Source organism: Xenopus tropicalis, chromosome 5 (genome assembly GCF_000004195.4).
Source record: "Xenopus tropicalis strain Nigerian chromosome 5, UCB_Xtro_10.0, whole genome shotgun sequence".
Classification (NCBI taxonomy): Eukaryota; Metazoa; Chordata; class Amphibia; order Anura; family Pipidae; genus Xenopus; species Xenopus tropicalis.
Window position 1 is genome coordinate 106,555,220 of NC_030681.2, and position 10,162 is coordinate 106,565,381.

At 38.9% G+C, this 10,162-nt stretch overlaps 1 pseudogene; it reads right to left on the reverse strand.

The window, feature by feature from the left end:
* Nucleotides 1–6,841: 6,841 nt before the first annotated feature.
* On the reverse strand, nt 6,842–9,744 carry LOC105947297 (annotated as a pseudogene).
* Nucleotides 9,745–10,162: the final 418 nt, after the last annotated feature.

Consider the following 10,162-nt stretch of genomic DNA (forward strand, 5'->3'; position numbering starts at 1 on the left):
CTAGATGTCCTATTGAGTATTGACAAATTAGTTTTAAGAATAAACTTTCACCCTGTTACAAAAGAATCTTCCATGTTTTATTTTCAATAGCTGACCCAAAATATATACATTATAAATGTATCCACAAACCTACTCAACACACAAACAATATGTTAAAATGAAAGCATACCTTTTATCATTATCTAAACATACTGTCAGGAGGAATAAAGGTAGAGTGGAAAATTTGAAAACATTTAAAATAGACAACAAAAGTCTGCCCCCTGCTTGTAAGCTGCCATCTCCATTAAGGCCTGACATGTATAAGAGAGTGAAATGCTGATGCACATGACTTTTTTTGACGTGCATCATTTTTTTAACACGTGACTTTTTTATTTGATACTGGCAACAATTTTTTCACACAGGCAGCAATTTTTTGACACACGGCAAATTTTTATGTGCCGCATTTTGTTACCTGCGAATCCATGCCTGGCTGGCCTGGATTTTGCCTATCACTAGTGGTAAACACATTCAAGCTTTTTGTGTCTAGAGGATTCATTTCTACTGTCATATACAATAATCATTAGTAAGAACTCACTATTTTAGGCACTGTGCCAATACATTTCAACCTCTGCTTTTACCAAAGAAATATATGGGAAAATGGGCTATTAATACTGTGGCAGTTTACAACAAACTCAATCAACATCAGAATAAAAACACAAAATTAACCTGGACACATGGCGGCTCACTTATTATGTTCCTGAAACCTGCAAATCTTTATGCCCTGTAGTAAAACTTTAAAGATTTGTTGCAGGTGGAGAATAGTATGTATCTGGGGTACAGCCGGGGTCTGTCATGTAAGCAGAGAATTAAGATGAAGTATGGCGGCCCATCAGTTTTCCACTCACACACACTGTTAGAGGCAAAGAGAGAGCCTCTGTGGCTGAGTGGTACAGGGGTGCAGCATCCTGTTGCATTGAAGAGTGGGGAGGTGCAGATGCTAGGTGGTGCACCCATCCATCGCAAATGATCCTTATTCTGTCTTAATAAAACTCTAGACTGTTGTGATATTAGAAAAGCATTCACAGGCATCCCAAAATATACATTAGGCCAAAAATTCACCAGCACTTCTTAACTATGGACCAAACTTTTTTTTTCTCTTAAATATTAGCCTGTTTCAAACCCAGTTGATAACCAAAGCATCCTAAAAAAATCTATTTGAAGGCTTTCATACTGAATGTTTTTGTTATAAAGGAAAACATCAAACTTGCCGTCCCCTCCAGACTTCCTCCATGCACTCCGTTTGCTTTGAGTAAACAGGAAATCCCAAACTAACAGTACAGCTGTGACTTTGTGCTGGACGCTTTCTTGTGGCCAAAGAGGAATGCAGCCTTTGGAATCAGCGTGATGCTCATGTGAAACCTGCCATGTGCTGGGTAATCCTTAACGCTTCTTCATTACTTTTTCACATACACAGAATCTTTTAAAATGTGGCCGGATAAAGTTTAATAAACGGATATAATGGAGCCAGGATTTTATATGTGATTCTTTAATACAACACTTTGATTAGGAACTGGCTTTGAAGCCATGTACTTTATCATTATTAATTAGTATAACCATATGTTATCTATGCTTTCAAGCTCAATCATTTTTAGCAGCCACTGCACAAATGAAGTTTACTATACAATTTCCTTATTACATTTATACAATATTTAGGGTTAGTTAAATGGAGCTTGATGGCCAGAGTTCATATAGTTGGGACTTACCTGGAGCACCCAGGGAAAATAAGGCACCTTACATGTAATAAAAGCCTCTAAGTGCCCAGGAGCAGAAACCTATAGCAACCAATAAGATATTTGCATTTAAACAGGTGATTATTAAATGCTACCTGCTGATTGGTTGCTACACTGGGAAATACTTGCCTCAGTCTTTTATTATGTCTTTTATTACATAACCCATATGACTTTTTGTAGTGTTATTTGGGGGAACTAGTGTGGCTTTACTGTAGCTGCATAATGGCCTGATAACTGACACAGATATAAACTTTAGAAGTGGTAGCGGTACCATGAAACTATGCAAGTTTATTTAAAAAAGTGAAACTAGAAGAGAAGTATATTTTAGTTTATATTTAAGTTACTCACAGACGCTTGAAGGCGGATAAGCAGGGCTGTCTCGGAGGCAGGCAAAAAACAATGTAAAAAGCTTTACATAATATTTGAAGTGCAGTAAGAGGAATTCCTAGTAAAATGAAACCATATGTGGCAGGTGAATTCTGTATTAAATGGAATCTGAAAAGTAAAAGAGCATGCAGTCTGTTAGAAGGCACAGTAATATAAGTGACTACAAACAATTTAAAGGAAAACTATACCCCCAGAAACTCTACTTAGCCAACAGATAGTTTATATGACCTAAATTACCTATAAAAGAATCTTACAAAACTGGAATATATATCTCAGTAAATATTGCCCTTTTACATCCTTTCCCTTGATCCACCATTTAGTGATGGGCTGTGTGCTCCCTCAGAGGTCACATGACCAGAAATAATGCAGCTCTAACTGTAACAGGAAGTAGTGTGGGAGTAAAAGACAGAACTCTGTCCATTAATTGGCTGATCGGGCCTAGCATGTATGTGTGCCTTGGCTTGTTTGTGTGCACTGTGAATTCTATGATCCCAGGAGGCCGGCCCTTAATTCTTAAAATGGCTGGCACATACTAAAAAAAGTATATTTTTATGAAAATGGTTTATTTATATAAAGCAGGGTTTTACGTATGAGCTATTTAATGCAATATTGTTCGGCGGTATAGTTTTCCTTTTACAAAGTTAAAGGAATAGGAAAGTGTTAATCACTGGGGTGTGGAAAGCAGTTGACACAAAATGGTGTTTGATGGCTTTTATGGAATTTAGTTTCCCTGCCCTTATTTACAGTTTTACATATCCACTGAATTCTACAGAATCTCACCCAGATTTTGCTTAGTCTCAAGCACCTTTACAGAACACATTTATGGACCCTGGAACAAAGAATTCCCTAAAAGTTATAGTTGCCTTCACTAGATAATTAGAAGCATGAATGCCTGCAAGTGTTATTGGCATAGCCTGGACGTGTTATAGATTCTGTTGCAGCTTCAAATGAATTTGAATGATTCAGAACAAAATGAACAGGTACATTGGCACTTGGCACAAGTTATACGGAAGTACCTGTAAAATATGTGTCCATTTTAACACTTTGCAGTTGTTCGTCTGTTTGTTAATTAACCTTATGAGTTTAAGCCTTCCTTCCCTTAGTCTAATGGGGAAGCCAGAAGCAGGTGGAATTCCATTTTGTGAGTCACTCACCATCCTATTTACAAAAATCTGCATACTTGACTGTTAAATTAAATTGGGTTTGGCTTTCCTGTATCTGTTAGAATAGTAATCCCTTATACTTGTTGGTATTGTGGATAAGAAACCACTGTAGAATATTAAGGCTATTGAAATGGAATTTGACTCTCTGGGGCTGATTACCACTTTAGTAGAAAGTTATTATAATACCGTTTACTGATTTGTACTGACTTTACTTCAAAGGAAAAGTCAAACATTCATTACAAAGTTTTGTTATCTTAACTCCCAGTAAAACAGAGAACATTTTTTGCCTCTGCACAGTTTCATCAGTTATACACACAATGGTCTGTATACTGAGATATCCACACTATACAGCTTTTTCCCAGCACATTTGTGTGCCACAGGGGGTTATACAGTGCAGATTATTCATTTGACTGTAATTTATGATTTAGGGAAAAGCAGTTTTTAATAAAGGATTCAGCTCTTTATCAGATAGGTGGTTGATATTATGGTGGAGTAGGGATTAGGTTAAACACACTTATGTTTCCTGTCAGAAAACCAGTGCCAGGAATCAAATACGGGAGGAGGAATTGCATCCGGGTGCTCTTTTGCAACCACAGTTTAATGAAATAACAAATCCTGGATGGAAAAGTGGAAAACAAAACAGCCTTTGCTTTTATATTTGAGTGTGCTGATATTTATTTGCTTAAGTGCTGTGTCCTCATAAAAATCTGGGCTTGTTGACTCAACAATTTTCTGTGTATGTTTTGAATGACAGAGACAGAAATGAGCTGACCCTGCCCCACCAACCAAATGCTTTATCCTTTTCTTCTTTGTCTATACCCAGGACCTGCCATAGTAAAATAATGTTCTGTGCAACAAAATTGTGCACTCTGAGCCCCCTGACAATTCAAAAAGCCTTGTAAAAATCTAAAAATTACAGGGCTCCCTTTGTTTAACACCCAACTACTTGAAGCATATATACAGACACATTAAAATGACAAAAACAATTTGGTGAGGCCCGAATAATATGCAGTTCCAGAATCAGTTCTACTATGACCCATGCTAGGGTGTCATGGGCATGATCCCTAGTTGATTTACTGTACTGCCAAGTGAACTCTTTAAAAACAAACAGGGCTGAGATAATATGGGTTTTGTGGGAGTTGAACAGTGCTGGATAGTATAGGAAATAGGTGTAATGATAATGAAATAGTTTTAAAGTCTGCAATTTTTAAATCTTGATAACAAATCCAAGCCAGGTTCAGACAAGCCTATTTCTAGCTAAATTATTACTTACTGAAATGAAGTCAAAATACATTATTAGGACACCTATTACAGCAACACCAATACATTAGCAAAAAGTGTCGTTAGAGACACTCTGCTGATTTGCTTGCAGGCAATGATTTCCTACTGAGTTTCAAAATGGGGAAAGGCCAAATGCAATTTTCTATATAAAACAGTAATTCCCCAGAGATATTTCAGTGTTGCTATGGAAAGGCCCAGTACTCATATGCAGCTAGCTATATCAAGTATCCATTCTCCTGTCATATTGACTTGTAGTTGTTGTTGGCTCTTCAAAAAGGCTAAACGCCCTAAGGAGTCAGCTATAACAAGCTGAGTTGCCCCAGTGATATATGACTGGTGCTGTGAAGATACCTAATACCCTATATACTTTATCAAGCAGTGAATTCATATATTATATTGTGTCTCTTGTTAAAGGTCAAATAGCCTCTGCAGGTAGCTATAACAAGGGCAATTTTGGAAAGGCCTAGTGCCCGTAAGGCCCCTAAGGTTGCCTTGACTCAGTAATCTATAGCAACCAATCAGTAGATAGCAATTACTGTTTAAGAGTAATTATCCTATTGGTGGCTATATGTTACCGCACCTGGGCAAACTTAGTGCCTTTTATTATTTTATATTCTTACAGTTTTGTTGCTTTCCAACATCCAAATATGGCAAATGCTTGTAAAATTCATTAGTTTGCCATTACCTTGCAGGTCTCTCTCTTAGGTCTTTTCTTTTTTTTTTTTTTTAGGCCAGACATAACTGCTACAATGTCCTCAATAGTTCTGGTTTTATACTAAGGCTGCAGTCACACGTCGCTGTTTTTTGGCCTGTGTATTAATGCAGGTCGAGAAACAGCTGAACTGCTTGCCTCTGCTTGCTTCTGTGTCTGCATTACCAAGCACTGCATTGGTCTCGGTGCAGACCCACAGAATGGATTTCAGAGCAGAAATGGGTGAGTATGAATATTGGCACTGAATATCTATTCCGTGCATCTGCACCCAGGCAGCTCTCCATTCTGTGTCTTAGCCTTCTGTCTACAATCTCCTCAGTAGCTCTCCTGTAGCTCATGTAGAATGCCACATCTTTGAACCATCATTTAAGGGCTTATTTGGACTCATCATGCTTATGGCAGGTAATCTTGCCTGCCTTAACCATGAACCAAGCTGATGATAAATGTGAGTTCTTGTGAGTGTATGTTCTTATGACAGGCAAATTAGATTGCAAGCTCCATTGTGCCAGGAACTGTCATTATATGTGCACAATGTTGTGTTAATAAAAATAACACATTTTTAATACATTACAAACCCAGGTGACATTTGCAATTCCGAATGTATGTCTTAAACATATATCCACTATTTATTTATGCAATGGACATAGTAAGCTTATTTGCAAGAGCTTGACTTTTTTAATGTTATAGTAGAAAACATTAAAATCATATGACAACAATTTTGTGTTTTTGCCTCACATTAATCTTAATAACTGCAAATGTATCATGATAGGCTGCTAAATAAAGATGGGTTCATGCTGGTGATCCTTAAAAGCAGTACATCATGTTCCTCTCAGGGGAGAGCAAAACATAAATAGAATCTGGATGTTTCCAGTCTCAAAGATTATTTGGCAAAATGTCTGTTAGTAGTGTTACTCGAAAGAGAACAACAAAGCCTTCCTTTTTGCTGAAGTCACCCCCTGGGAATCTGCCTACCCCTGACAAATATGGCAATTACTTACTCATTAATAGGATGCCAGTTAGTTAGCTGCTTTTTGATGTATACAGCTACATTTGGTTGGGTTTACCTGTCTTTGGAAAAAAAAAAGACTGGCAAAAAATAATACATTTCATGAACAGGGCAGATAATCTGAATATTAGTACTTAGTATTGTTAAACGCAAAGGGCAATACGTGCAACTTCTATTTATAGCAATTTTTTATACAATCATTTATTTCTGTTGCACTTTTTACATATATATTAACAGGCAGGGTGTGAGATGGCATTTTGTATGTGATTGGTTGCCTTTTAGTATTCAAACCTATTCAGCCAGGGCAGCTGCAGGTGCTTTGTGCTATTAGCACACCGGCTGTTTCTCTGCCTGCACATCTTTTCCTGCATAATGGGTAATGTTGTGTCCATGGAATATAGAGTAACACACAGACAAGTAGCTGCTGGAGTAATTTCTGTAATGCTTAACAGGAAGCTAACTCAATAACACAGTAAGAATAAAGTAACAGAGAAACATAACAGCAGATTCAACATGAAGCCTTATACATATGGCTCTAGTCCTAGAACAGCATCAGCAGATCAGCTAGAAAACATGCACAATTACTTTATCTCATATTCAACAGTTCTCTCCCCCATCAGATTCATGGTGGTAACACCTGTAAAAGAAATGGTTAATAAAAGCCACAGGTTATAAGTTAAGTCTATCCGGGGGTCGATGCTCTCTTTGTGGATAACGCCTATCATTGTTGCTCTCTTCTCGGGAAGAAACCTGATACTCAGAACAACCAGGTTCAACCGATGCTTCAGAGAATGTGCTCTCCATTTCTGTTGGACTTACAGGGCTTGTTGCCTCTGGTGATGCCACAGTTTGGGGTTCAAGGGGTACCTCCTTGGTAAGGGGAAGTCCAACAAGGCCTTGAGTCTGGGTTTGCTCAGTGGTCACTGCAGTATTACGTAGCTGGTCGATATGACGACGCCAATATAGATTGTCTGCCACTCTTACTGTGTAACTGCATGGACCTCTCTGAGCAGTGACAAATGCTGGTAGCCATTTATTAGGCCCTCTGTAGTTTCTTGCCAATACAGTTTGTCCGACACTAAGCTGCCGCAAGGTTCTCCTCTCTCCTTCCCTGACATTAAACTGGTGGTTTCTCACATGACGACTGAGATCTGGTTTCAGCAAGTCTAACCGAGACCTAAGATTGCGGCCCATGAATAGCATTGCAGGTGTGCAGCTTGTAGTCGCATGAATTGCATTCCGATAGGATAACAAAAACCTTACCAGTTTATGCTGCAGGAATCCACTGTCGTTTGTCATTGACCGCAGTGACTGTTTCATAGTTTGTACAAATCTTTCAGCTAAACCGTTTGTTGCAGGATGGTATGGATTTGAAGTAGTATGTTTAATTCCATTGCGTTTCATAAACAATTGAAACTCTTCAGAAATGAACTGGGGACCATTATCACTGACAATCTGTTCAGGAATTCCCGTTCTTGCAAACAAGGTTCTTAATATATCAATTGTATATGAGGTACTAGTAGACTTCATGCCGAAAACTTCTGGCCATTTTGAATGGGCATCCACAATAATGAAAAACATCAGTCCCAGAAATGGTCCTGCAAAATCAATGTGTATACGTTGCCAAGGAGCAGAGGGCCATTCCCATAGGTGAACTGGAGCAGGTTGTGGCATAGACTGTACCTGTTGACATCCATGGCACTTGTTCGCCAGTTGCTCTATTTGCTGATAAATTCCTGGCCACCACACAAAACTCCTAGCAAGTGACTTCATTTTTACTATGCCCAGATGGCCTTCATGAAGCTCATCGAGTACTCTTGATTGTAACTTTTTAGGAATAATAACACGAACTCCCCACATTACACATCCTTCATGTATAGTCAGTTCATGTCTGCGTGAGTAATAAGGAATTAGTGAGGCTTTGTCCGTGTACTTCCAGCCCTTAAGAGTTGCTTCATAGACACATGCTAGAGTTGGGTCTCTTTTGGTTTCATTCTCAATCATTTTACAGGTAAGAGGAAGACAATCAATCTTATGTACATTAACATATTCAGCATTTTCCTCAGACGTTTCCTGACCTGGTAATGGCAGACGCGACAGTCCGTCTGCATTTGCGCGTGCCGCTGTCCGCTTGAACTCAATATCATAGTCATAACCAGCAAGAAACAAAGCCCAACGCTGCATACGTGCAGCAGCTGTTGCAGAAACTCCTTTCTTTGGGTGAAGTATTGCAACCAGCGGTTGATGGTCTGTTACCAGTGTAAACTTCCGGCCATATAAGAATTGGTTAAATCTTTTCACTCCCCAGATAAGGCTAAGTGCTTCCTTGTCTATCTGTGCGTAGTTGCGTTCTGCACTCGTGAGTGACCTTGATGCAAATGCTATTGGCCTTTCACTTTTGTCTGGGAGAACATGAGATATCACAGCTCCAATGCCATATGGAGAAGCATCACATGCCAGTTTTAATGGCAAAGAAGCATTGAAATGCACAAGGACATCATCGGATGTGACCAATGTCTTTGCTTCCTTGAAGACTTTGTCACACTGTACACTCCATTCCCATTTTTGACCTTTCTGCAGCAATTGATTTAATGGGTATAGCACAGTTGCAAGATTTGGCACAAACCGGCTGTAATAATTAATAAACCCCAAGAACGATCTGAGCTGCGTTACATCCTTGGGCAGTGGTGCTTGTAACACTGCTTGGATTTTCTCTGGAAACTTGTGCAAGCCACTGGCATCTATAATATGTCCACAATATTGGATAGAGTCCTTAAAGAAGGCACATTTTTCTTTGTTGGCTCTTAGCCCGTATTCTTCCAGCCGTGTCAAAACCCTCTTTAAGTTTTCCAAATGTTCTGATTCATCTGTACCTGTCACAATTATGTCATCCAGATAACATTTAGTATGTGGAATGCCTTGTAGGACTTGATCCATGGCCCTTTGCCATATGGCAGGCGCAGAGGCTATGCCAAATACTAATCTGTTGTATCGGTATAGTCCTTTTGGCGTGTTGATTGTAAGGTAGTGTTTGGCATTTTCTTCTACCTCCATTTGTAAGTAGGCTTGTGCAAGATCAATTTTGTTGAATTTTAGTCCACCGGCAAGAGAGGCAAAGATATCCTCAATCAAAGGTAAGGGATACTTATCAGACTGTAGAACTGGGTTAATGGAAACTTTAAAATCTCCACATATTCTAACTGAACCATCCCTCTTTATAGTATTTATATATTTATAATAGGCACAATAGGTGTGCCCCAGTCACTCCAAGAGACTTTTGAAATGACTCCATTTTGTTCTAGACGATCCAATTCTGCTTCTACTTTTGGACGAATACTATAAGGCACTGGACGAGCTTTGTGAAATTTGGGCTGAGCATTTTCCTCAAGGCATATATTAGCCTTGATGTGTTTTAAAGTACCCATGCCTTCTTTTAAATACTTCTGAGGCCTGAGCTAAAATGGCCTTTAATTGTTCCACTGGATTGGAGTTCTCAGCAGACACTGAATGTAGCATTTTAATGGATTTCCAGTCAATGGGTATTTTGTGTAACCACTCCCGGCCCCATAATGCAGGACCACCTGTCTCCACTACATATAAATCCAGCTGGCCTTTAAAATTATTGTACTCTACCTTAGCATTTAAAACTCCGAGTGGCACTATCTTCTGTCCAGTGTATGTTTTTAGTAGCAGCTTTGTTTTCTGAAGTGGTGTGTCTTTAAACAACTTTTTATATTCTGGGTGTGTTATTATTGAAACAGCAGACCCTGTGTCTAGTTCCATCTTAACTGGAATGCCAGCTATTTTTGGTGTTAACCAGATGACAGATCTATCACCAGTATCT